This window comes from Lepisma saccharinum, chromosome 29 (assembly GCF_977018435.1).
Source record: "Lepisma saccharinum chromosome 29, izLepSacc3.1, whole genome shotgun sequence".
In the NCBI taxonomy this organism is placed as follows: domain Eukaryota; kingdom Metazoa; phylum Arthropoda; class Insecta; order Zygentoma; family Lepismatidae; genus Lepisma; species Lepisma saccharinum.
In genome coordinates, this window is record NC_139257.1 from 30,589,762 (window position 1) to 30,617,378 (window position 27,617).

Consider the following 27,617-nt stretch of genomic DNA (forward strand, 5'->3'; position numbering starts at 1 on the left):
AGTTTTGGAGCTTTTTCTCTCTCTCTCTTCCTACCGGCCCCCGTGGCGGAGTGGTTAGCACATCGCGCTACGAGGCCAGGGTTCAATCCTGGCCTGGCATGGATGTTTGCGAGCGTTCATTCATCAATTTCATCATATCATCACTCATCCCCATCTTCGCAAATTAGCCAAAAGTGGCACAAAAGACGAAGTAAAATAAAGCAAATCAATCTGTCTCTTCCTCTCTCCCTTCTCCTTCTCTTTCAAGAGGCCATTAACATATCTACTCCAATAACATTGTATGTGATTGATTGATTTGCTTTATTTTACTTCGCTTTTTGTGACACTTTTGGCTAATTTGCGAAGATGGGGATGAAAGCTAAGATGAAATTAATGAATGGACACTCACAAACATCCATGCCCAGGCCGGAATTCGAACCCGGGACCCCTGGCGTCGTAGCGCGTCATATGTATCTATATTTGTGATCTTCCTCACCCCCACAAGTCTGCAATGATTTCCACCCTGTCTTATCCTAATCAACGATCTTGCCAGATCACACACACACACACACACACACACACACACACACACACACACACACACACACACACACACACAAGAACGTAATAACAATACAAACGGGGAATTATACACAATTATAAAAACAAATTCTGTTTGTGGCATAACGTAATCCCAGTGATGTGCGTAGACTATAAGTTTACGTCTACATGCGTTGTCTACACGTAATCTACGCGTAGATTACATTGGGTTGTAGTTTACATAGACTACGTAGACAATGTAAAGTGCATTAAAATTAATTTTCAAGGGTTTCATGAAGGGAAAGTGACATTTTCAAGTATATTGGTTCCTAACGAAATGAAAATAATACTATTTACAACAAAATTCCTCTTCTCTTCTATTATCAACTATGAAAGAAGATAAATAGTATGCAAATAACAACAACAGATGGCAGTCGTGAGCCAAGAGTGGTCTTTTACCCATAAAACACTAGAATATTTCCTATATTAGGTTTTTTCCTAGGTGAGAAATTGTTCGAATTTGGAAGAAAGAGTATGAAAAGTTCTCCTCGCACATCAGCAACTGATACGCAGTATAATTTTATTTCCACGGCGCTCTTTGTTAAGTTATCACCTTTCGCCATGTTGTTTACATAGATTACACGTAGACTATTTTATACACGTAGATTAGGTAGAGTGTAGACTATCGTTGTTTACGCGTAGACGCACATCACTGCGTAAGCCCTATGAACTGAGAGACAGGGATAGAAAATAGGTTAGTGATAGAGAAAGAGGAGCTTAGAGAAGAGAAACATTGATGTTGAGGTAGAGAGAAAGGGGGGGGGGGGGAGAGGGAGAGAAAGAGAAAGAGAGGATGATAAACTAGACGCCATGGAGGGTGAGAGAAGGTAAGTTTGGCAATGAGATCGTCCTACGTGGCCGCTGTGCTTTTTTGACCTGTGGTTGGTCGAAAGACTCCAGCAGTCCTTCGAGGCTCAATTGAAGAGTTGCATGGAATAAGAGATCTCCAGTTCCGTCATTGTCCTCGGGTTTCCCAGCGCGTCATCCAGGAGTCAACCGTAGGATTCCAGGGATATTGGAATTCCTGCATTTTCTCCTACACTCCTCTTCCGTCCTCGAGGTTTCCGATGAGTCAAGAATTCTGTTTTCGTTCTACCGCACCTCTTTCCTTCAACAGGTCTCTGGCCTCGTGGATTTTCCTCGTTGCACCTCGGCAACCATCTCATCTTGCCGAACTGTGTCGTGTTTGTATAGGGTGGTTCTTAACCTGGATCAAACGCCCGGCTCGTTAAGATTATAGACCCGGCCACTATCGTTAACTCACTCACTCTCTAGCCTTCTTAAACCCGAAGATTCATGGCTGCAGCAACATCTGTCCCTATCCTGAGCAAGATCTATATACTCTTTTCCATCCCTGCCGATTTCCTTTAGGTCCATCTCAACGTTGTCCCTCCATCTTCCGTCTTGGCCTTTCTACTGGTCTCTTACCATCAGGTTTCCCAACAAGAATCCTGTAAACTCCTCTTTCCTCTCCTATTTGTGCCACATGGCCTGCCCACCTAAGTCTTCTTGATTAAATCATTCTAATAATATGTAGACATGAATACAAATTATGTAGTTCTAAATTATGTAACCTTCTCCACTAACTTGTCTCCTCATCCCCTTTAGGTCCAAATACTGTTTTTTTCGGAAGGGGATAACATTGTAAAAGTGAATATCACAAACCTGCTTTCTAGCTAGGGACGGAATAAACTATAAAATAATTTGCATTACAGTTTTCAGTCTTCGTTTTGAAAATTGTTCAAAGACAAAAATGGTGATCGGAGGTCATTTTAAGAGAAGTTCGCATTCAACATTTTGTTTTTTCCTGAGTTCTTGACTGCTTTGATTTAAAAATTTTGATTTTCTCAAAACTTCGGGAGGGGCTGTAGCCACATCAGCCCCCCCTGCGTACGCCAGTACCATTAGTAGAGGAAAGTCACCAAAACTAGCATAGGGCTCCTAAACACACCCCTATTTCACAACCGAGAAGTCCTTCCGCTTCACGGCAACAGGGTAACTCTATTCTCTAGGCTCTCAAGATATTGTGCGAAACAAATGTTCGTGACGTTTTCTTTGTGTAGGGGTAGGTTTTTGTTTTGGGCTGATTTCAATATTCATGTTTGTCTGTCCATAGTTCTATATTATTCATACTGGAAAGATGGGTAAAGTTTTATAATTTCAATCACGTTATTGTAGACAGAATAACGATTACAAACATATTTTTATTTCAGTTGTGAAGATGTGGTGTTTGTAGATTTTGAGGTTATTGTTGTTGATGGCGTCGTTCCCTAAACCGACATACGAGGTGTGGCTAGAAAATAACCGGATTGATGTTGCTGTCGACAAACGACAAGCGCGTCAAGGTCAAGCGGTGCATGAGTGTATAACGTGCTATCCTGCCTATCGACTGTGTGATTTCCAGGGTGCGCGGCTCTCAGTTCCGCTGTAGCTTGTGGACGAAATGAACCGTACATCTGTGCTTCGTCGGAAAAATGTGTGAAAGTGGAACAGCATATCAATTTCAAGTTTCTTATGAAACTCTGAAAATCCGCCACAGAAACTTATGGTTTGTTTAAGGAAGTGTACGGAGATGAGTGTTTATCATGTTTATCACGCACGCAAGTATTTGAGTGGTTTCAAAAGTTTAAACAGGGACGAGAAGTGATCGCGGACGACTCGCGTCCTGGACGGCCTTGCACGTCTAAAACGGAATCAAACATTGCAAATGTCGGTGAATTGATTCGAAAAGATCGTCTACTTGAGCTATAGAAAAACAACCAACATTATTACATTGTGGTGCTGACGACTCTTGGTGAAAGAGTAAGAAGACCACGACCTGATTTGTGGAAAAGCAAGTCATAGATTATTCATCAGGACAATGATCCCGTCCACACGGCATTGTCAGTCAAGGCTTTTTTGGCCAAGCATGGGATCCCAGTGTTATAACATCCACCCTATTCGCCGGATATCACTCCGTGCGACTTTTTTTTTTTTTATTCCCAAAGGTCAAATTAGCACTGAAAGGAACCAGATTTACGACCGTAGATTCTGTGGAAGCGAAAGCGACGGAGATCATGAACATGGTTTCAGAAAATTATTTCCAGCACTGCTTCCAGCAATGGAAGATTCGTATGGATCGGTGTATCGTTAGTGCAGGGGAGTACTTTGAAGGGGATAACGTCCGTATTGTACAAAATAACCAATAAAAGATTTAGTAGCAACAGTCCGGGTTTTTTCTAGCCACACCTCGTACGTCAACAATTCAGTTCCCCTAAACTGTTGCGTCAGATGAAGATATCATAGATGCTGAATGTATTTTTTGTGGACTTTGTTCTGATGACAGTGGTGAATATGTATCATGTTCAATCTTTGGGCTCGTGTTCAATCTGAAGGTGCAGAACATGACATGTCCTCTGTGATTTCTGAAAATGACTTTATTTGTTTTGCCATTGAGGAAAGAAAATAGAAGCCATTAAAATATTATCACATAGTTTGTTTGTTTAGTACATTTAGTACATTTGTTTGTGTTGCTTTGTAATTTAGTTCCTTGCTTAAACAGGTGTGTCGGTTTAGGAACGTGAGAAAGTGTTCTCAGATGACATGATTGTATCTTTCGTGGAAAGACTATCTACTTCGGAAAATTCCTTCTCTACTCTGAGTTGAGGTTAAAAAACAAAAGGTATGTCGGTTTTGGTGACTTTCCTCTAATAATAACTATAATAAATTCATATTAAAATAGCAATGGTATTTATCATTATTATCCGTGCTTTTTTTCTGGGAAGGAAGGTTTCGGTATTCTTCGAGTTGGTTTTTTGTTGTTATTTGTTTTTGTGTTCGCTAAACAACTACTCTTAAAGTTTGAGGTATCTTCACAAATATTGGTGCATTCATGTAGGCACCCACACATACTTATTTCTCCAGTTAAAATATTTTTTCGTTAAAAACAGTTTTATTCTCATCTGTAAAAATATGCCGATACTTCGTAGTAAAAGGGCACTTATTATTATTATTTTTTTTTATTGGAACCAAAGTAAATATGCAAACACAAGATATATCACCTTTGGCATTTCAGGAAATTAGGTTCTCCATTACTGTACATCTTAAACGAATAGCACTGACCTAAATACGAGGGCTATCCACAAAGTAACTCACGTTTTGGAATAAAAACAAGACAAGTGAAAGTAGACAGTTTTTATTATATACATTTTGAAGCGACACTCTTACACTACTTTTCGACATAGTCGCCGTACAAGTTTAGGCACTTATCATACCGATGAACAAGCTTACAAAGTCCATTGTCATAAAAAGTTGGCGCCATTTCAACCATTTCTGCACACCAGCCTGAAGGTCTGCGTCGTCATCAAAGCGCTGCGTTGCTAGCCAGGTCTTCATATGGGGAAACAAATGGTAGTCACTTGGTGCGAGATCCGGGCTATATGGCGAATGGTCGAAAACCTCCCAATGAAAGGTCTGTAAAAGTTCCTGCGTCCGGTTGGCCGAATGCGGGCGGGCGTTGTCATGAAACAGCAGAACTTTTGCACTCAGTTCTCGGCGTTTGTTTTGAATTGCTCTTCACAATATTTGTGAGGCCATCTTTAAACATGAGGCACCAACGCCTCACTCCACTTTCACTCATCACATCTTTACCGTAAACTTCACACTGTTTTCGATGAATGTCAATCGGTTTAGTGTCTTTTGCCAACAAAATTCGTATGACCGACCCTACTTCACAACTGGCGGGATTTTCAATCGGAGCACTCATGTTAATGTATTATGAACAGAGCAGAAGCGACACGAACTTCACACGTCCACAGCTGGATGCGCACTGAACGGGCGGAAGTCCCGGCACAAAATGGCGGCACTCGCCCCGCCCCTAGCGGCACCCCGCCGAAATGTGAGTGACTTTCTGGATAGCCCTCGTATATATATATTTTTTTTTGAAATTTTTTGACCGGCTACCGACAGGAGACAAATTTAGTACAAGAACTTTCTACATGTATTTTCTTCTTCGTCCATTGTTTGCAAGAATTAATGTAACACAGGGTGGACTTTTGTATAGCGTATTAAATAAATCAGAAAGATGACCAGTGTCGCAGCAAGAACTGAGTTCCGGTACCAAAGTAATTTACCGGAACGGAGTTCCGGTGCATTCCGGCAAGATACGCCTCCAACAAATTCTCCACAGAAGGACTGGGAGGTTAATAAAAATTAATCTATTTTTCTTGGGCTTTAAGAGGATGCTCATCCTAATAGTAGTCAGTTTCCCTTCAATTAGAACCAGAAAAGAATATATTTTTTTTGCATTTTCGGTGTTCTTTTGGTTCTTAGGTCATTTTTCAGAATTTTTTGCCATGTTGGTAGCACTTCTGTGAAAAGTCGATATGGAACAGGGGTCCAGGGTTCGATACTCGGTGGAGGCACATAGTGGTTCGGATCCCACTTTAAACTTTAGGTCCAGTCCCAATTAGCCTTACTGTGCATAAAGTGGACCTAAAACAGCAACTCAATCAATCAAATCTTACTTTTGAGTCTCAGAGTCGGAAGTGAATCTTTTGGGGGAAAAAACCAGAGTCCTAACTTTTTTCCGGGATTTGCAGTGGACGTTCTCGAGTCTTCCAGCTTCTCTTAGCATTTTTCTCGCTTTTCCCCCCTCTTCCTCTTCTATTCTTGGGGAGTTCGGAGGATTACTGGATCGGCTTTTCATCCATTAATTACGAGTCCCCTTGGACGCATCTTCACATTCTGATCAATTAGCTTTCGCGGAGGTCTCTCAAGTTGAAAGAACTCAATTACGCCGCCCTCGGCGCCCACAAGAGAGAAGGAAGTCTCCTTCCGAGTATGCCGTTCGATATGGCCCCGATGGAAAGTAGGGATTATCCTTTGGCTACTGACCCACTCCCCAAGAAAATGGCGTCTTCTTGATTGGAGCAAGTTTTCTGGAACCTTCATCACATAATCTATCGCGGGAGTCTTTGGAGCAAGGTCGCTCATAACGGTAGACAAGGGGAGAAAGCGAGTGGGGAGAGCGTAGCAGTATAGTCTGTCCAGGGAATATCTGGGGCAAGGGCGCGCATAACGGTAGACAAGGGGAGAAAGCGAGTGGGGAGAGCGAAGCAGTATAGTCTATCCAAGGAATCTCTGGAGCAAGGTCGCGCATAACAGTAGACAAGGGGAGAAAGCGAGTGGGCGAAGCGAAGCAGTATTGTCTATCCAAGGAATCTCTTTGGCAAGGTCGCACATAACGGTAGACAAGGGGAGAAAGCGAGTGGGCGAAGCGAAGCAGTATAGTCTATCCAGGGAGTCTCTGAAGCAAGGTCGCGCATAACGGTAGACAAGGGGAGAAAGCGAGTGGGCGAAGCGAGGCAGTATAGTCTATCCAGGGAGTCTCTGGAGCAAGGTCCGGCATAATGGTAGATGAGGGGAGAAAGCTAATGGGTTTAGCAAAGCAGTAGTATAGTCTATCCAGGGAATTCTGGGGCAAGGTCGCGCATAACGGTAGACAAGGGAAGAAAGCTATTGGGCGTAGCGAAGCGGTACACGCTCCTGCAAACAGCTGATAGCTGCAGTCACTTTTCCCCTCCACGAAGTCTCTGCGCAAGTAGTAACCCGAGAGGGCTCTACCAATGAACGCGTAAGAGGGGGAATGAGTGCTTGGAGGGGGCAACGCGACTGCAGCTATCAACAGTTTCCATCAGCGCTCACGGCTTTGTTTCACCCACTCGCTTTCTCCCCTTGTGTACCGTCATGCGCGGCCTTGCTCTAGAGATTCAAGGGATAGAGTATAGGTAAGCTATTGCTCATAGCTGGATCTGTCGTTCCGACGTGGTTCAGCTCTGCATATTTTATGTTCTTCTAGCTTTTATTAATTTTTATTTAAGATTAGTATCGTAATTGAACTGTTCTGGACGCTATTTTGTACAGATTTTGCTCGAAAGGGGGGAGAAACCATAACATTTTGGTTCCTACATATGCAAGTGCTGCCCCCATTCGTTCGAATTTCAAAGGAGAAGATGAACGATGCAGCGCTGACGTAAATAGTGCTTCACGGTGTCTGGCCATGTTTCGTATATTCCTATCAGACAACCGGGAAAGATCCGGCCGTCGAAATATGCTGGTTCAGTCTTTTCTATGACGTCATCCGTTCTTCGATAACAAACGCTAATGCAACTGGAACGTTATATGTACCCACAACGAAATGCATATGGCATTCCATTGTCACGGGTGGGGGACAGAGTACATTTTTTTATATTAAACTAAGTAGTTAAGGATCAATTTTCTTACAGTTTCTGTGCAATGAAATATGAAACTTAACAGTATTGATTAAACATAACTACCCTGTATACTTTCCAAGATTTGTTGCTACAAGTGAACAATTTTATGTCACGGTTGTGACAGATATAAACACTACCTCTTTACTTAATAAGAAATTAATTTTATAATTTAGTATATACACTGCTGAACAAGAAAACCCGGAAACTTGCAATTTTTGTGATAAAGCATAAATTCTGATTCGAAGGCTAAATACATGTTGCAGAAATTATTGTGCATGTTAAAGCTGATATAATTTTTCTATGATATATACTTTAAGATGCGAGCAAAAGTGAAATAAATATTGTTCAATACTTAACTGAGAGCGTAATTCATAAGTAATTGCAATTCGGATGTCAAATAGTAAGGTGTCCGGTTTATTTGGTTCAGCAGTGTGTGTGTGTGTGTGTGTGTGTGTGTATATATATATATATATATATATATATATATATATATATATATATATATATATATATATATATAGTGGTGGCCAAAAGTCTGGAAAATCATCAAAATTTTCAATTATTCATACTTTTTAATTCTCTCACACTTAATACAATTGATGAAATTTTACATTTTATTTTTAAAATGTATACTATAAGATTACTGGAACAGATATAGATACAAATTATCATAATTATAAATGTTCCTAAACATTCAAGATAAGTAGTATAAAAGTATATATTATAAACTCGATAAATGATGACCCCCCTCAAGCAGATTTGCCCACACTTAAAACAAGCTCAACATGCCCATATGAGCTTTTTGCTCAACTGTGGTACTCTGTCTAATCCAAGATTTTTGTAAAAATGTCCTTGGGAATTTCCTGTGAAATGATGAGCCCCCTCAGATTGATTTGCCTACACTTACAAAAGCTGCACCTGCCAGATTGTTGTCCATAAACTTGTCAAAAATATGCCCCTCTTGATATTTTTTGATATCTTAAGTATAGTGACTGCTATAGTGCCCTAGCATGTTTAGATTTCAAAATATTAACAATTCTGTTAATATTGCATTTTTCAGAAAATTCTATTTATAAAAATTAGGCATTTACAGCTTAAGTATTGTATATATCAGGAAAATTATAGAGACATAAAATGTAGAGAATCATGCCTAGAATATGCCTACAAAATTTCAAGTCTCCAGTACTGATAGTTTTTGAAAAATCTCAAATTCAAAAAATTATCGATTTTTTAACAAAACTTCTAAACAGCCTCTAGATTTCATATATGCAACCCCCATGCACCTATCTTGAAAAATAGGCAAGTTATTCAAGATCTAGAGAACAACAAGAGATTTTTGAAAAATTATAGAGATCAAAAAGTTGCATCTTGCCATGCCCAGGCCAAAGCAACAAACCCCATGTCTCTAGGATTCATGATTCCAGAGATAATCAAAATTCAAAAAATTATCGATTTTTTCAAAATTTGAGTATGTTGCTCTGGGGAACATGCAGAGTCACCCCCAGGAATATAACTGGCTTAGGATCAAAACTAGTGAAAATTGCAAGAATAAAATAATCGATTTTTTCAAAATTTCAGTATGTTGCTCTGGGGGCCATGCAGAGTCACCCCCATAAATATACCTGTCCTAGGATCAAAACTAGTGACAGAATGCAGAAACAAAAATTATAATAGGGCTTGGATACAACAAGAAGGGCATTCTGCTGGCTTGTATACAGCTACCAGCCACTATATTTTTATTTTGAACACAGCACTTAAAACTAAGCCAAGATGCACACCCTCCCACCCCCACCCACATCCATACATATTTACTTCCCGGTACACTTCTATTGCATCATGTTGTGTAATATTATGCAATAAATTATTAGGCATGTGTTGTTTTCTGATTAATTGGTTATGACATAATGTGATGATGTGGTGTTTTCTGATTGGTTTAAATAAGCAAGGTTTCTATTGGCTCTATAAATCTATATAAGCCAGAGCACAGTGCAGATTCCTCACCTTTGCTGGATCGGCAGAGGAACCCACATCGCGGGGGATAGAACCTGAACAGGCTCCACCAAAGTATAGGAGACTTAGAAGCATATAATTTGGCGGAAAACCCAAGTAAGGTCATAGAAACAATATACACTGATGCAATAAAAGCCAATTTTTGGCAGGGGGGCCAAAGTGGTTCCTAAATACAAAATAATTAATATCTCAAGAGCTAATTGACATAGAGCTATGCAGTTTTTTTTGTCTGCACTGAACCCAACTCATATTTTTTATTAAGCATAGAATTTTGATTTGAATCCCAAGAAATTTTATATAATAAACCAACAACAAAAATACCAAAACCAAAAATATTAACACACATACACACACATATACACACACACAAATCACACTGCTGAACCCAATTGATATTTTTTATTAAGTATAAAGTTTTGATTTGGACCCCAGGAAATCTTATATAATAAACAACAACAAAAATGCCAAATCAAAAATATTGTAATCAATGCAATAAAAATATATCCAGCCCCAATTGGGCCAGGCACCAAAGGAATTGTGTTCTAGACAAATGCAGAACTCCCACTAAAATATGCCCTAAATGCCATAGAAAATATAGCATGGAATATTTCACATATAAACATAAAGGTACTTGCTCTGCACAGTCATCAACATTGCCCCCACAACCATCTACATCTGGTCTGAAAAGGAAGCATGAAGCACCTGTTAATGCTAGAACAGCAAAGCAGCCACGCTATGCATCACCCATCCATAGCAGTTTTAATGGCCAACTTAGGGATCACTGTTTTAAATCAGAGCCAAGATGTGACATTAAGAATTTTTTGAACAGTATAAATCCTGATGTGCAGGCAATTCTAAATGCACAAAATGGCTCTTATAAGCTGTCCCTCAAATTGTTTACACAATATAAGAAACCAAACGGCACAAAATTTACACAGCCGCACATAACAGAAACTGTACCTTTATATTCAAATGCAAATTCAGACAAAATAATAAGCAGTTTGATAGAGCAATTGAATATTAAACACTCTGAATTTGCAGCAAAAGAGTCTGGATGGAGCCTATGCGGATCTCCACACAAGCTCTATGTTAATATTTCTGAATTCAGCCCATTACAAGGATCTACATATTTGCCATTACCTGCCAATATTAAAAACAAAAGAGCCGTGGTTAATATAGAAAATAATGATGAGAAATGTTTTTTGTGGTGTATTTTAGCTGCTTTGTTTCCAGTTTCAAGGAATCCTCAGAGAATAAGTTATTATAAACAGCATGAACATATTTTTAATGAAGCAATGAAGGGCTTAGAATATCCAATGTCTGTTCAGAATATTGATAAATTTGAAAAAAAGGCCCGGGATATCAATGGTAAACAATTATCTATTAATGTATTTATTTGTTCTACTGGCCGTGGCAATTGCTTGATAGCACCTCTCAGAATCAGTACATTTGATGATGATTCTGCTGTTCCGATTGATCTGCTCTTAATTGAAGGGGATGGCACACACCATTACACTCTGATACATAATCTTGAAGCTTTAGTCAGAACACAACTAGACAAATCTAATAGAATATTTAAGTTGTGCAGAAGATGTTTGAATGCAGAAATTGCTAAAAACAAGTTAATTGAGCATCTGAAATACTGTGGCAACCATAAACCTGTTCATATGGTAATGCCAATGCCAAGAGAAAATGCCAAATTCAAAAAGTTTGAAGCCTTGTTGGAACACCCAGCATATATAGTCTGTGATTTTGAATCAAATCTCAAACCTCTTGCATTCTGTAGCCCAGACCCTGAGGAATCTTCAATTACATCATATCAATTACATGAACCTTCCAGTTTTTATTATGTGGTTGTACAGGATGGTGTTGTTAGTAAAAAAGATTTATACATGGGAGCAGATGCCATCAAAAAATTTGCACATAGAATAGAAAATGAGTGCCGTGACATAGCATCTAATGTCTTATTAAAATCAAAACCCATGTTGCCTTTAACAGAGAAACAGATTGAAGATTTCAACAATGCAGGAAAATGCCCGGTATGTGATTCTGAATTTTCAGATACAAATATCAAGGTGAAACACCATTCTCATACAGATGGTAAATTCTTAATGGCCCTGTGTAATAGCTGTAATATTAAGATCCAGAGACCAAAATTTGCCCCTATATTTTGCCATGGTGCATCCAATTATGATTTCCATCATTTGATCAGGTACGAGGGGTTTGACAAGCAGAATTTAAATATTTTAGCTGAAAATGATGAGAAATATATTGCTATTAGCAAAATAATTAAAGTTAATGGTGTTCCTATTCACTTAAGATTTCTTGATTCATACAGAATTTTATCGGCTAGCCTGGCTACACTGGCCACTCAATTATCTGATGATCAATTCAAAATCACATGTAGCATGTTTCCAAATCAGGACCTGAAATTAATTAGGCGGAAGGGTGTATATCCATATGACTATGTTACAGATTTTTCTAAATTTGATGAGTGTGCTCTGCCACCACAACAAGAGTTTTACAGCAAAATCAGAGGATCTGGAATCAGTGATGATGATTATCACCATGCCCAGTTGATGTGGAACAATTTAAAATGCCAGACATTTGGTGATTATCACAAGGCATATTTAAAACTTGATGTGACCCTCTTAGCTGATATACTTCAGGCATTCAGAAAATCTTCCATGCAAAATTATAAGCTGGATCCAATGTATTTTTACAGTGCTCCGGGCCTAGCATGGTCTGCAATGTTTTTAAACACTAAAATGCAATTGGATCTGATCCAAGATCAAGACATGTATCTGTTTATGGAGCAATGTATAAGAGGAGGCATGGTGCAATGTTCTCAGAGATATGCCAGAGCTAATAACAAATATATTCCTGATTATGATCCAGCACTGCCATCAAATTATATACTGTATGTAGATGCCAATAGCCTGTATGGTTATGCTATGATGAAAAAACTGCCATATGCAGGGGTTGAGTGGGTTGAAGATTTCAATATTGAAGATCTTAAGGATTTTGATGACAGTAACTATGGCCTGTTCTTAGAGGTTGATCTGACAATTCCTGATAATTTACACAACAAATTTTCTGATCTGCCCCCAATTCCTGAGGTTCAGTGCTCACCTGGCTCTAAACAGAAGAAATTGATGATGACTCTAGAGCCAAAACAGGGTTATGTCATATATTACAAAAACCTCCAGTTCCTGATGAAACATGGTGTTCAAGTGAGCAAAATTGGAAAAGTTTTGAGGTTCAGGCACTCAAGATGGTTGAAACCATATATTGATACAAACACAGAGCTTCGAACATCTGCAATGAGCCAATTTAATAAGACCTTGTTTAAATTGATGGTAAATTCAGTGTATGGCAAAACAATTGAAAATGTCAGAAAACATATTGATGTTAAAATAATTACTGACCCCAGCCGGAGCAAAAAGTTGATTGCAAAGCCTAATTTCAATTACAGAACAATTTATGATGAAAATATGGCACTTTTCAACATGAAAAAAACAAAAATTAAGTTTGATAAGCCTATTTATGTAGGGGCTGTAATATTGGAATTGGCCAAATTACACATGTTAAAATTGTATTATGATGTGTTGAAGCCTTTTTATAAGGATCGTGTAAAATTGATGTACATGGACACAGATAGTTTTGTTCTTGATATTCAAACAGAAGATGTTTATAAAGATATGTCCCAGCCTGAATTGTTTAAATACTTTGATACCAGTGAACATACAGAGATTCAACACCACAACAAAAAGATGCCTGGCAAGTTAAAAGATGAGACACTTGGTGATGTTATTGTGGCATTTCCTGGGTTAAGGCCCAAGATGTACAGTTTTGAAACATGTAGTGGTGCTGTTGCCAAAAAGGCCAAGGGCATTGGCAGAGTGACTGTAGACAAAGAGCTTGAATTTGAAGATTACAAAAATTGCCTCAAATCATGTAGCACAATCAGAACATCAGAATCCAGAATTCAGAGTGTGGATCACTTGTTGACTACAAATATTGTAAGAAAAGTGGCTCTGGACCCACATGATGATAAGAGATGCATTTTATCATGTGGCATACATACTCTACCATGGGGTCATTGTGATTTGAAAAATGGCAATCAATGCCCAATTACAGAGCATGATTTGAAATAAATAAACATGCCTATGAACTTATTTGGGTTCAAAAAACAGGCTATTATGGACCTGCCAACACCACAACACTCTTCTGATATAATATCTAAACTAAGTGCTTTGTTAATTATTCATCTGAACAGCATACTTACAGATGTTGATGATGAAACAGGTAAAACATTGTACATATTTAACAATAATTTAAATCATTACCAATTACCTGTAGGTGGACAATTACAATTTATTACAACCCCTGAGGGTAATGTCAAGATTTCAATAGGGAGAAATATTTATAGAATTAAGCACTCAAACATGATTTCTGGCACTGTATATACTGTTTCTGCTGGTGACTGCTTATATATTGAGGTCCCGGGATCATATGACAAGCTTATACCCTTTTTTATAGAATTAAGAATTAGATATTCAATAATAAATAACCACTAAAACAAAAATGCCTAATGATATATTTGGCCATACAAGACATGAAGATTACAGTGATGAGATTCTGATGCTTGATGTCAGAGTCAAGAAATTAAGAAGTGATTTACAAGCTTTACAAACCACACTGAATGCCAGTCTTCAACTAGAAATTACAAATTTGCAATCACAATGCATGGACCCTCTTCTTAAAATTGATTCTGAACTCAAATTATTGCTTCAGAAATATACTGATTTGGCCACATTGGATAATTTTCAAAGTTTAGAAGAGGCTGTAGCAGCTCTTCAAGCCAAATTTAAGACCCAGGCTACCAACTCTGAGCAATTGAAACAACAATTGGAAGATCAAATAAATAATGTCCAGGCACAGCTCCAAACAATTGTCAAAAGCATAAAATCACAAGAAGATTTTGATCTAGTGAATTCCACTCTAAAAGAACAGATTCAATCATTACAGATACCTAATCTGGACCCCTTGAACAATGCCATAGCCGAGGTTAAAGAAAAAATTGAGACACTTGAAAATTTTATGAACAACTTGCCATCTTCTGATGCTTTGAGTGCAATAACTCGGAGTGTTGCCAACATTAAGCTGCAACTTGAAACATATGAAGATTTTGGAAAAATTCAAAGTACCATAACCCATCTTGAGGGTACAATAGCAGCAGTGCAAAGTGATTTGACAAATGTACAAGAATCTCTAGAATCTCGCCTGCCCGGTATTGTAGATACCCTTGCCAGTGTCCAGCAACAGATCACAAAACTTGAAAACCTCAACACTGAATCCGAGCTATCTCATTTTCATCACTTGATCGATGATATCCAAACAAAGCTTGAAATTTTACGACAATCAACACCCACTCAGGCAGGTATAGCCCTGCTCCAAGATGCTATGCGTGGTGTGGTTGATGCTTCTGAATTAAATAATGTGAAATTGGCACTTGAATCTTTGCAAAATACTGTATCAAATCTGCCTACATCACAGGAACTTAAAAATATAAAGAGAGCAGTGAATCGCATATTGAAATCAGAAGATATCAAGAATATCCAGACAGAGATCAAACAACTCACTCAGACAGTGGCCACTCTACCAACCAATCAACATATTAATGAACTGCATGCCCTGTTTGAGGATATCAGAAGACAGGTCCATGATCTTACTGCTCAAAATTCAAAATTGGCAGTTGTTGAAAATTTACAGCAAATTGTAGCTAATATCAAGCAACAGCTAGGGACCATGGAATCCAATCAAGCAAATGCTTTGTCTGTTTTTGCCACCCAGCTACAAGAAATTGTGCAACAATACAAGAAACTTGTTGTGGACATAAAAATCAAGCCAGGCCATGATGATGTTGTTAGGACCATCAATGAGCACCTTGAATCTGTAACAAGCAGATTGCTTACAGGAGAAAAAGAAATAACAGGCATAATCGAGAATCCAAAACATACAGTAATTCTTGAATTGTACAGCATCCCCAACAAAGAATATGATTCACCATTTACACCAGGTGGCAAAATATATATGCTGTCCCCTGCACAATTTTATTACCAATTTTTTGTTGGGGGCACACTGAGACCAATCAAGATCAAATATTGGCTACAACCACAGGCACACCACTACCCTACCTTATCAATAACAAATGCTGATAACAAACCAAAAATCACCAGTGTAGAGTTGGAGGATTTTACAGATCCCAATACATTAGAAACATCTTATGTTGAAGATGATGGCTCTCTGGAATTTCATATACAAATAGGAGACAAATTATATTTAGAAAATCCTGTAGTATCAGCTGCTGAACACCCCATAGTTGCAATATTCTTGTTTTCATATTATGTCTAGACAAATTATTGTTGATGAATTACACAGACAAGCCAGACATAATTTTAAGAGATTGCCAGTAGTCACAAAAGGCATAGATGATTTATGGCAGAGCGACTTGATTGAGATGGCAAGTGGACAGCTGAAAAACTTAGACAAAATCAACAAGGGCTACAAGTATCTACTCACTGTAATAGATACATTTTCAAAATTTGCCTGGGCTGTGCCACTCAAATCCAAGACTGGAGCATGTATTACAGAAGCCTTCAGGACAATCATCAATCAGAGTGGAAGATCACCGCGCTATTTGCAAACAGATAATGGCAAAGAATTCTATAATTCTGTGTTCCAGCAATTTATTAAAAGCCAGTCAATAAAACATTACTCGAGTTACAGTGATCTCAAGGCCTCAATTGTAGAGAGATTCAACAAAACCCTAAAAAATCATATGTATAAACAATTTACACTTCAAGGTAATTATAAATGGATTAATATTCTTCCAGAACTTCTACAAAAATATAACAACTCGGTCCATTCCACAATCAACATGAAACCCTCTGAAGTAACTTCATCTGATGAGCAAAAATTGATCAGTACTGTTTATTATCCTAAATATCAGCCAACAACAAGAAAAGCCAAATACAAGGTGGGTGATCAAGTAAGAATCAGCAAATATAAGCACTTATTCAAAAGAGGCTTTACAAGAAACTGGAGCACTGAATTATTTACAGTGGTTCAAGTTAAACCTGGGACCCTTAACACATATATAATAAAAGACCACCGAGGAGAAATTCTCAAAGGCAGGTTCTATGAAGAAGAACTCAACAAAACTAAACAGCCTGACACACATCTCATAGAAAAAATCATCCGCAGAAAAGGCAACAAGTTATTTGTCAAATGGCTAGGACTTCCAGAACACAGCTGGATCGAGGCAAACAAAGTGATAATATGAACACCTGGGATGTTATAAAGAGGCTGCCAGAACCTGAACAGCAGAATAAGAGAAATGGCAAGTTGCTGCCTGATAATATTAGATGTCTTATTGTTGGGCCATCGGCTTGTGGTAAAACTACACTAATGATTGATAATTTTTTATTGGCACCCAACTGGTTAGACTGGAAAAACAGGCACTTGTATGTCTTCTCTAAGAGCTTGGAACAATTAAAATATCAGCAGCTGATGAAGCTATATGATGGACTGGATATTGCCACTTTTGAATCAGATGTTAAGCCACTCCATGAATGTCTCGATAATTCTGTTGTTGTGTTTGATGACATTATACTGGATAATCAAAACAAGGTTAGAAATTTCTTTACACAGGGCCGACACAAAAACATTGATTGCTTCTACCTTGCACAGACTTTTTCAAAAATACAGAAGCAGCTGATCCGAGACAACAGCAATTTTATATGTGTGTTTCATCAAGATCATACCAACCTCAAACACATACATGATGAATATGTAGGTGGGGACTTGAGCTACAATGATTTTTCCAAGTTTTGCAGTAGGTGCTGGAACCAGGACAGTTATGGGTTTGTCACAATTGATATGACAAGAAAACCCAATAGTGGCAAATACAGAAATAAAATCAACAATTTTCTAGACATTGAAACATATATAAATAACCATGAAAAGGCCAATCATTGATGATCTTAAATTAAGAGATTATCTTGTAAAAAGATTTAAGGGATGGAAATCAGAGAACCGAGGAATCTATGAAAAACACAAACAAACAGAACAGCCTATTATTGATGCTATTAGTGAATTAGGTAGAAATATCAAAACTGTTACAGAGCAAAATCAAAATTTGATTACAGAGCTTGTACCTGTAGCTGCTAGGAACATATTAGATTATCCAATCACCCCACTTTCTAGTATTCATACACCTAGTCCTGTTGCTCCTCGAAGAATTGAAGCTAGTCTGGATCCTATTGAATTGGGTCTTCTTGCTCAAAAATATTTAAGCACACCTAAAGACAACAAAGATGAGGTTTTTGGCTTATATGCTGACACAGAGCGTGATGGTAGCATCATACATAGAATTGGCAATTTCAGAGTAACATTTATGGGAGATGATCTTATTGTATATTCAGAATCTCGTCTTGGAGAAAAAGGTGCTTTTGTTAAGTATCCCGGCACACCTGGATTGTGGGAACTGATGACTAGGAAAAGGCCTGGCAGCTATACAGATCAAGATTATGAGCATTACAAAGAAATATTAATAAAATCAGATGCTCTATACCAGAACAATGATCCCACACAAAAAAGAGTCAAGTCTAGCAGTGGAGCAAAATATAACAACTTAATCAAGCCCATATGGTCACAGATCAAGACTGGCAGTGGAATCAAACAATACAACACCCTGCCTAAAGAATTTGTGTGGGTTGATGATGTCAGGAAATTTGTAGATAGGTTATTGGTGATAGCTGGGGAGGAAAATGCTGGCAACCACATTTTTTACAATGAAAAGGTTGGAATTATGGACATGATAAGCACAAAATTGTCTAATTTTATAGTGAATGACACTAAGGGGATTGGATATCTTATAAAAATTATTAATACTCTACCACCTAAATTTTGGAATATTTCTGAGGGTCGGGGGCTGGTTGATGACATTATAAACAAGCTGCCATTTGAACTACACATTCCAGGCTATCAGTATTGTGGTCCAGGCACAAAATTGGACCATAGATTAAACAGAGGTGATCCTGGTGTTAATCCCCTAGATGCTGCTTGTAGAGACCATGACATAGCATACAACACACATTCTGATCTTGAGAAGAGACATGTTGCAGACAAGAAATTAGAAGAGGCTGCATTTGGTAGATTTGTAAGCAAAGATGCTTCTATAAGTGAAAGAATAGCAGCATTGGCAACCACCATAGCTATGAGCACCAAACAAAAACTGGGGTGGGGTTTGTGAATATGTATATATAATAAACCTACAATGAAGGCCAAGGGTGTTATGTATCAAATACCTTATGCAGGTCTTAAATCTCTTAAAACTATTGATAGTCTTTTAACCAAAAAGCAGCGCAAGAAAAAAAATTCTTGTATTGCCAAGGGCCATGGTATGAAATTGTTACTTAGTACCCCTCAATTAAAAAAAAATACAGCAATCCAGGAAAAAATCACATGTGGGTGGATATATATTTACTATCCCGGCCATCTTAGCTGCTCTCGGGGCTGTTGGGAGCTTGGCTGGGGGATCAGCTGCCATAGCAAAAACAGTAATAGATGCCAAGAAGAATAGGGCAGAATTAGATGAATTAAGGCGACATAACCTGGCCATGGAGAAAAAAGGCAAAGGTGTTAAGAGAGCCATGAATAAGTTTAAAAAATACAAGAGCCGCTTACAAACCAAGATATTGAAGCTTTAATCAAGCCACTGGGCATCAAACATTTTAGAGGTGTGTACATGTCTGATTCTTTACCAGAACAACCACTCAACAAAGAGTGTGGCATTGTTAATTTGGATAAGTACAAAAATCAGGGCACTCACTGGATCTGTTATCTTAAATATTTAAAAGATGAGGCATTTGTGTTTGATTCATTTGGAGGTGTTCCACCTGAAAATTTAGTAAAATATCTAAATTCAGCTAATCTTTATTACAATAATGCCCGTGTTCAAAATTTCAAAGATGTTAATTGCGGACATTTGTGTTTATCTGTTCTTAGATATATGTCTCAAATAAATAAACCATCAATTGAAAATTTTCAAAAAGCCTTGTGGTATCTGAAACATCATGGGGGTATTCCATCTCACCAGCCAAAATTCAATATTGAAACTCAGATTACATGATGACATAGTGTATCCCAAAACAATAGCTCTCAGAGCATTTTATGGCATGTACTTAATCCCTAATATTACACACCACAACAACACAATTGCAGTAGGGGATCAAAAAATTGTCATCACTCCAGGGCAGTATAATCTGTCCACTCTAAATGCTCAATTACCCAGAGGTATAGTATTAACTCAAAATTCTGTCACTCACAGAGCAGAGATTGTATCTGCTACAGAGACAGTGGATCTGGGTACTATAGGAGAGCTGTTAGGATTTGAGAACAACACAAAACTTGAACCGGCCATCAAACACACTGCTATGAATATACCCAAATTCTTAGCCATAGAGAGACTAAATATTCACTGTAATGTGGCCGAGGGTATGATCACCAAATCAAATGGCATAGGCACTCACAAACAAACTGGCATCATTGCAACATTTAAACCTAACTCTGAATTTATGGAACCGATCATCTACACTCCATCACCAACATTATATTTTCCTGTGTGCCATAATAGAATAAATTACATTGAGTTGATGGTCACTAATGAAAAAGAGGAATTAGTTGATTTTGCTGGAGCCACAACAACTGCAATCATAGAAATTAATATTTAAATAAAAATACATACAAAAAAAATGGAAAATATTGAGAGTTATGAGCTACAATCATTCCCTCCAAAGAGGAGGACATTTGCAAATTTAAATCAACCCAACACAGAGATTGAGGTTGATCTTGATGTAGGGGATGGCTTTATACACCCCCACAGAGCAGATCTATACATCAAATTTGATGTTGTAAAGCTCGATGGTACAGATTATCCGGCAAATTCAAATATAAGATTGGTAGACAATTTTGTGCCACATCTGTTCTCTGAAATTGAGATCAGAAAGCATGGTGTTGTTATAAACAGAGTAGATTATCCCGGCATTACCTCCACAGCTTTGGCCACACTAAAATTATCCAAAACCGAGGCTTCTTACTACAAAATAGGTGGATTTGAGGCTGGTGATAAAATATTATCCAAGAGCCACACAGTGCTGTTCCCCATGCGCCTGTTGCCAGGATTCTTCTCAGATTACAAAGATATTATGTGGAAGGGTGGTTTAAGAATCACATTTAGAAGAGCTGCCAATGATAATAATGCTTTGATGAGGTACAGTGCAATAAACTCTACAGGGGAAGCTCTGCCTAATACCCTACCTGATAAAGGCAAGTGCATTATTCAGACTATGGAGCTAAGAATCCCGGTTGTTGAATATGAAGCCAGTTATGCTCTTAAATACAAAGCAGATATAATAAAAAATCCACAGGTTCCTTTACAATTTTATACATATCAATGTGTACAGAAACCTGCCACTGGTACTTATTATGAGTTTGATGCTACAAATTCATTCTCCAGTATACAATATGACATGCCGGATTTTGTGGTGGTACTGTTTCAGACTGGAAGACACAATAATCAGGAAAAAAATTCAAGTAAATTTGATAGCTGCAACATCAAGAACATATATCTTAAAAATGGCAGAAATGAGGTATTCCCTAGAGAAAATTATAATTTAGACATGTCCAAGGATGGTTTCCTTAAATTATATGAAGCATTTACAGCATACAAAAGGGTCACTACTGGCAATACTGACATGTATTACACACCAGATGAATTCAAAGCACAGAGACCCATGTTTGTCATCAACACTTCAAAAAGGAAACAAGTTGTGGTTAATGACAGGACAAACATTAAAATTATCTGTGAATTCCACGATACACTCCCCGCAGACACCATATGTAGTGTTATTCTTATAGGTGAAAAATCATATGTTTATGATGTAAGAAATGAGAGAGTCACAGAGCAATTCTAGAAAGTCTCTGCACAATGCATTGTCTTAGTACTAGTTATGCAAGTTGGGCCTGGTGCCCAATTAAAATATTCGGGTTAACATATTAATACTCTGAACTGACTGTCAAGTATTTAAGCACACTTGACAGAGTATTACACTAGAGGCAATAAGCTCTTATGAGCATTTTTGGCTTAGTTTTAAGTGTAGCAAAAACAATATCAAGAGGGGCATATTTTTGACAAGTTTATGGACAACAATCTGGCAGGTGCAACTTTTGTAAGTGTAGGCAAATCAATCTGAGGGGGCTCATCATTTCACAGGAAATTCCCAAGGACATTTTTACAAAAATCTTGGATTAGACAGAGTACCACACTTGAGCAAAAAGCTCATATGGGCATGTTGAGCTTGTTTTAAGTGTGGGCAAATCTGCTTGAGGGGGGCTCATCATTTCTCGAGTTTATAATATATACTTTTATACTACTAAGATATCCACTGTTTCGCAACAACAATCACTGGTATTTATCAAGCAACAATGTGCTCACAGTAACAACAAATAAAGCCAAAAATGTTGGAACAGAAACTTCAACAATGCACTCAATAATACCCTTATAATATTGTTCGCTACATCAGAATAAACTTTGAAGTCATTGATAAAATTATATATAGTTCAAATGATAAACCAACCTTTGCATAAGAAGAAGAAGAAAAATATAATATTATTTACAGAAACCATTGATATAATATCCTGCCACTTGTATGAATGTGTAGGCTAATAGAAAACAAAATAATAGAAGGACATAAAATGTATTTGTATGTGAAAGCCAAAACACAGATTTCTTAAAGCATTTTCTAGACTTTTGGCCACCACTCTGTGCGTGTGTGTATACTCGTATATATATATATATATATATATATATATATATATATATATATATATATATATATAAAATATAATTTATTTAAATTTTATAAATCTGGGGGTGGCTCAGTCGGTAACGCGTCTGACTACCATGCTCACGGTCCCGGGTTCGATCCCCAGCCAGTTCAAATCCGGGAACCTTTCTAACGTTGGAAGCGGCCCCGGCGCCCACCCAGCGTCGAATGACATGGGTACCTGGGGGAAACTCTGAGGGGTTCAGGGGCGTGATGCTGATCACATCACCCCCACTCACGACCGGATCAAGAAAGTGTGGGGCGTTACCCTAGCACCCCCTATACGCCTTCATGGCGTGGTGCTAAGCACAGGGGATCACTTTACCTTTAAATTACTTAAGACAAAGAAAGAAGGTAATTGACTTTTGAATATTCTAGTGGAGTTGAAGGAGAAATGTAACAGTGAAAGGATAAATTAATTGTTTTTCTGGGACACAATGGATAACAAAAGTAAATAAAAGGTAGAAGGTATTTTACATATTATTCGTTTATTATGTATTAATTATGTCTAATCTTATTTTATAAAAATCATAATTTTCAATCGTTTACTTACAAGATAGGATAAAGTTTCAGCATTACATTTAATTTTAAAAATGGAGATTCAGGAACACATGGAACGTTCCATAACATAACGATTGTTAAGTTTATAAAACAAAAAAAACACTAAACAAGCGAATTAGGTGAAACCTTTTCTAACGACTTGTTATTCTGCAGAGCACTGCAATAATCTTTACTAATATTTTTGAATTCTGGAGAAATCCTGTGGTGCCCTTCGTATATAACTCATCTCGTCTGCTGGGAGAGTGCTCTAGAAAAGGGTTTGTGTAGGAAGGAAGCACGCTGTGACGTAGGTAGCGCGGATAAACTTAATTACGGCGTGATCAAAGCCTTTCTTCAAGATTCTTCCTCCTCCAGCTGGAGGCTGTAACACAGATGATTCCATTAAAGAGAAAAAGATGGATAGCCGGAAAATATCGAGAGATCATGTCCCATAAAATCTCTGTTTACATGCTTAGTAAGTAGCAGTTTTGTATTGGAAACTTTTTTTTAATATTCTATAATTTAAATACGCCAACATGACACACACGCATACACACACATATAAATGGGCTGTAAGGGGTTACCTTTTAAAAGACACACAAATGTCATTCTCACTTCCACGTAGTGCACGATGCATTTTGCAGACTATCAAGGCTCTGGCGTTTGGACTCACAGCTAGGATAATCCTCTGTTGTGGGGCTTGTTGTTTCGGGCCTATATGTTTACACAGACATACATACACCAGGAGCGTATATTCTATGCTAGCTAGGCTATCTGCGAAGCCTGAAGCCTAGAGAATAAAATACAGGAGAAAAATCGATCAGAAATTGTAAATAAAATTATTCATATCAGTGAGGTGATTCTGCAGTTGGCAACCCGATTTCTTACGAGTTGGCAACCTGATTTCTTACGAGTTAGCAACCTGATTTTTACGAGTTGGCAACCTGATTTTTACGAGTTGGCAACCTGATTTCTTACGAGTTGGCAACCCGATTTCCTACGAGCTGGCAACCTGATTTCCTACGAGTTGGCAACCTGATTTCCTACGAGTTGGCAACCTGATTTCCTACGAGTTGGCAACCTGATTTCTTACGAGTTGGCAACCTGATTTCCTACGAGTTGGCAACCTGATTTCCTACGAGTTGGCAACCTGATTTCCTAGGATTTGGTAAACTTATTTCTATTCATAGCCTAGGACCACGTGACATACTGAGATAGCCCAGATTTTGGGCTCAGTATACGCCACTGACATACACTTCGCTTTCTACCACTTTTGGCTAATCTTGAAGATGAGGGTGAATGGTGATTGTTAGGGAACGGATTTTAAGGTGCAGCACCTTTCCAAAAATATTGCTGTTTTCATACCGATCATTTGAGATATGTATTTTAGGACATGGAATCAAGTAAAATGAACACACTTTGTTGCACCTATTTGTGAGATAAGAACAGTTATCCCCTTTTTACTACATCTTTGATGCTTCAGCACCTCTTCCCTTACTTTTCTTTCATGTTAAAAAATTGGACAGAAAAGTAAATTATTTTCACTCTTCTTGAGCAGCTACATAGGATCCTATAGTCTCATTTTGTAGAGCAGAACGAGAGCTATAAAATGGCATTATATAAACATTGTAGCCCCAATAGTTCCCAAGATAATGTAGCAAAACCCAAGAGAGAAAACACAAGCTTCGACAAAACGTATTCGGCAGAACCACAGTTCTCTACGCGGTCCGCGCGCGTTATATACAGAAGGCGCAGAAAAAGAGAGCATTGAATAAAGGCATTTTATCTGCACATTGCACCTTTTTGTAAACATTTTCAGAATATGTTCTCCCTTTTCCGACCATAATAATTTTGCACCTTAAAATCCTTTCCCTAATGATGAGATGGATAAAGGGACAATCACAAACATGCAGGGCCGAAACAACACAGGCCCCACAGAGGATTATACTGGCTGCGAGTCCAAACTCCAGAGATATATATGTGGGGGCTGTAGTGTTAGTGTGTGTGTGTGTGTACGGGTGGCCAGAATTAAAGTTACCCAACTCAGAGCCCTCTGTAGCCTGTTTGAGGCATCGTAGAACTATGAATCCACTATGCAGACCGTGGGGAAGAGGATGGCGATAAAGAAAATAGTTGAATGTTCCGCCACCAGGTTGAAATGTGGCGCTGTACTTCAATGATGAGTTGTAATAATGACGTAAACTGCCAGTGGCGTCGCTAGGCCATCTGCTTTGGGGGGGGGGGGGCTGCAACCAGATACATGACTTACTACTATTGTAAATATTTTTAATGTTTGAAAATAGCAAAGTGATTAATAAGACAATAATATATAACAAGCATAAGGAATTAAAACTAACATAGATTTACTGCATTAATTTTTATGAAAACAGATGGATATTCTTGTTCTGTTTTTCTAATGCTGGTGAACTATGTCTTTATGTATCAGCTGTACTCTGCGGTTCGAATTTCTTGCAAAATTATCAATAACACAATCCATACACAATTCATGACACTCTTCCTTTTCCGATTTCCGATTTCAGGCGCTTACTTCGAATAATAAATTTGTCCATTGTTGTACGTACAACAGTAAATGTCACGAAAAGCTTTGATAACAAACACACAATATCACAAACTCCGTAACACAAAACGCACCACTACCGTTTCCTCGGGTAGCAACCGTTGTGAAAATAGAACAAATGACGGCGATCGTTTGCACTGTTGCCAGCTAAAGACATGACGTGTCAGATGTAAGATCGTGGTTTAAAAAAAACTATGTCACAACGAAACGATTCTTTCCCAGAATATGTATCTACAGGTATGTTCCTGCATTAACAATTGTTCAAATATGTTTTCTCGAAATACTGTATGTAATAATAGCTAAAAATTGGGGGGGGGGCTTATCGAGGGATTGGGGGGGGGCTGAAGCCGCCTCCAAAAGGGCCTAGCGACGCCACTGTAAACGGCTCCAATTGGTTATGGATTTGCCTTTACCTTGCAATCTTGCAATAAACGAGAGATTATTTTCTCGCAAGTTCCAGCCACTAACAAATGTCTTTCTAATTAATAACTCAGCTAAATCACTTAACGTGAGTGCTGAACAAAAGTTCGGAAGTGATCACCATGCCATTAAATAAGAAAGAACGCGCATTGCTAGTGAAGTTGTTTTATCAGAACAGTAGTAATAGTGCAGCTGCATTGCGAGGTTATCGTCATGCGAAAGGACTTCGAAAGGGGCCCATGACGACGCATACGACGCATGGGTTAAGAAAGATGATGAAGAAATTTGAAGAGACTGGAGATCTGGGTGTTGCACCAGGAAGGGGCCGCCAGCCGATTGCAGAAGAAGTTGTCACCGAAGTGGCTGTTGCAGTGGCGGATAGAGCCTCTTGTTCCTGATTTAAAGATTTGTACACTTGTGTTTTTTCAATATTCATAATTACAGCGCCACATTTCAACCTGGTGGCGGAAAATTGAACTATTTTTTTTTTCGTCACCTTCTTCCCCATGGTCTGCATCGGCTACGGTCTGCATAGTGCATTCACCAAAATTTCAGAGTTCTACGATGCCTCAAACAGGCTACAGAGGGCTATGAGTTGGGTAACTTTACTTCTGGCCACCCGGTATGTGTATATATGATAAATTTTCATCCCTACCAGGGTTCATTCTATCCTTCATAAATAATAGTCACATTTGTAAGAAATATTTCCAATTAGATTGTCAAATGTGTCTGCAAATTACTATTGCAAAACTGACAGTATTTACCCAGTCCATTATCAGGAAATACTCAACAATTAGTATTTTTTGAAAGGGGTGGCAAAACCGCGGCACGGGTGCCACTATGGAGGGGGGTCTCCCCCACCACGCTTTGATTCCGCTCCTGGATTCGAATCTAGTTCCTGCTGATCTTCGTGGAGGAATGGTTATCACAGCGCGCTACGGCACCAGAGGTCCCGGGTTCGAATTCCTGCATCAATTTCGTCATCTTCGCGATTAGCCAAAAGTTGCAGAAAAATCAACAACAGCAAATTGAATCTAGTTTCCCTAACCACTTTTTTGTTTTTAGAATTTATAGACGATATCAGTTTTCAAGAAAGCCCCTGACATAGCGGAACTAGGCTATGCACGACTATTGCGTCGTCGACGTTACGTATAAGGCATTGCCCATCCAGGACCATGCGAGACGAATACCTTAGGAGCGCCTGTAAGCACAGGTGTTTGCTTTGCAACGTACGAGGACAATTACAGAGTAAGATCGTGCGTCACAAGCCACGTGACCATTCCT

The 27,617-nt window shown here is 38.4% G+C and overlaps 1 protein-coding gene across 2 annotated transcripts in view; it reads left to right on the forward strand.

The window, feature by feature from the left end:
* Positions 1-27,617, forward strand: part of Pde9 (phosphodiesterase 9) — a 411,334-nt gene that overhangs the window by 152,829 nt on the left and 230,888 nt on the right. The window lies entirely within an intron of this gene.